The sequence below is a fragment of the Myotis brandtii genome, unplaced genomic scaffold (genome assembly GCF_000412655.1).
Source record: "Myotis brandtii unplaced genomic scaffold, ASM41265v1 scaffold1234, whole genome shotgun sequence".
Classification (NCBI taxonomy): Eukaryota; Metazoa; Chordata; class Mammalia; order Chiroptera; family Vespertilionidae; genus Myotis; species Myotis brandtii.
Genome location: NW_005354309.1, coordinates 446427 through 448887, shown reverse-complemented (window position 1 = coordinate 448887; position 2461 = coordinate 446427).

Sequence of the window (2461 nt, the reverse complement as noted above, 5' to 3'; positions counted from 1 at the left end):
CCCTTACTGTTCCTAAGAATGGGACTTACTCATCTATGGTTCCTCTGGGCTGAGTCCCCACCAAACTGCCAGCCCCAGGGGGGCAGTGATTTGAGTCCGTCGTGTACCCCCCAGTGAGTGAGAGAGAGAATGAACGGGTATCTTGCACACTTTCTCTGTGTGTCTCTCGCTGCTGCTCTCCCAGTTTCCAGCGGTGTGTGTGTGTGTGTGTGTGTGTGTGTGTGTGTGTGTGTGTCGCTTTCCCACGCCTCTTCCAGGCTTCCGCTCCTCCAGCGGGCCAGTCCCAGCTGGCCCCGCACCCCCAACCCCCCGTTCCCAGGAGCTCCCTGGCCGGGCCCAGCTCCCTCACCCTCAGACCAGAGGCCAGAGCCCCGAAGGGGGGCTGGGCCTGGTGGCCCCAGGACCGTGCCCTTTGCCTCGGCTGCTGCAGCCTCTGCCGGCCACAGGGGCGATGAACTTGAACGGGAGGCTAAGAATGGGGTGGAACTGAGACGTCCGGGTAAGGGACGGAGAGGGACACGCAGGCCAGGGCGCGACCCCAGGGAGCCCCTGGCAGAATCCCGGGCTCCTGTCCCCGCTGTTCCTCCGAGAGACAGGGCGCTCCTGCCTGCTCTGACCAGTCACAGCACGCGGGCACTGCCGGTAGGGGGTGGGGGTCACGCTGTGCACAGCGAGTGCCTACAGCCTGGCGACCTAGCCGGCTGGAAGGAGCCTGGAAGAATACCCGCACGCACAGAACCAGGCCCGCACGCACAGAACCAGCCCCGCGCGCGCAGAACCAGCCCCGCGCACAGTAGAACCAGCCCCGCGCGCAGCAGAACCAGCTCCATAGTGACCCTCTGCAAGGGGAAGCCGCAGCCAGGCGGGAGGGTGGCTGCTTCACACCTCCCAGGCAGCGATCTCACCTCCAATGGCTCGCTCAGCAGTGGAGGGAGGCTCTTCCTGCTGCGGTAGGTCGGTCGGTGGGTGGGGGCCCAGCACCTCCCACTCCTGCCTCCTCCGGGCTCTGCTTTCTCTGGGGCCCTAGGGAATGGGGCTCCCAAGCCTGGACCAGATGTCAGGAACCTCCTGGAGGATCTGTGCTTCCAACCCGACACCCCGTTCCATACCCACAGCCAACAGTTCTTAAAACTCAGATCACACCCCTTCCCTGCTCCAGACTCTCCCCCGGCTCCCCATGTCGCTTTGAGTAAACACCCAAGTCCTCCTCAGGGCCCACAGGCCCTGCACAGTCTCTCCTCCTTCCTTCTCCACCCGCCCCCCTCCCGCCTTACTCCCAGCCCCACTGGCCTCCCCCTGTTCCTCACATACTCCAAGACCTTGGCACTTGGGAAGAAGTCTGCCCAAAGCACCCTTCTTTCAGCCCCTCCAGGCTGGTCCCTCCTCCCCAATCTCACATGACAGCACCATCTGAAACATTGGTGGTTTTTTAAAAAAATTTTTTTTATTGATTTCAGAGAGGAAGGGAGAGGGAGAGAGAGAAACATCAATGATGAGAGAATCATTGATTGGCTGCCTCCTGAATGCCCCCTATTGGGGATCAAGCCCACAACTGGGCTTGTGCCCTTGACCGGAATCGAACCCGGGACCCTTCAGTCCACAGGCCAACGCTCTATCCACTGAGCCAAACCGGCTAGGGCTACATTGGTTATTTGTTTATTCTTCTGGTACATCTGTGCCCTAGATCCCCAGCTCCAGGGAGGCAGGGACCCTGTGTGTCTCTCTGCCCAGCTCTCATGTAAATATTAAGGGCTGGGAGTCTGGAGACAGACTCAGCTGAATTGATGCCCCTCTGAGCCTTGGTGGACTCATCTGTAAAATGGAGATATAACAGCACCCGCTCTGCATGTTGTTGAGGACGAAAGCAACGACGGAAGCAGAACTGGGATGTGCAGTAAGAGCCCAACGTTAGCTCCAGTGCTATTGCTCACCACTGTATCCTCACAGAGGCATTAGGAGGGGACTCAGCCCAGGCCCCATCAAGGGCCCCAGGCAACACCAGCTACCCAAACCACACCCACCCCAGCCCAGCCTGGTCCCTTCTCAGGAAAAGGCAGCCCTGGCCTCTGAAATTCTGCCACAGCCCACTGGCCTAATGCATGCCTGGGCCGGCACACTCGCCTGGCAGGTTCTGCTGCCAGGGCGCTTGCCTGGAGAGGACACCTCACCCAGTCTTCACCCACTCTCACTGAGCCGTGTCTGCACCTCTGAAAGGGCCAAATGCCTCTCATGCTCCTCTCCAACCCCCACCCATCGAGAGAATCAGGGGACTTCAGCAGAGGTCCCCACCCGCCTTCTCCACCCTCCACCAACCCATCCTGAGGCCTGAGGCTGGTGAGCATGGCTGCACCAGGGTGGGAACTGACAACCAGAGCAGGCTTGAGGGTCTCAGAGTGGAGGCCAGAGGGCCAACTCCAGCTCACAACCACAGGTTTGTTGGCTTAGCTTAGGGGTTTCCTCT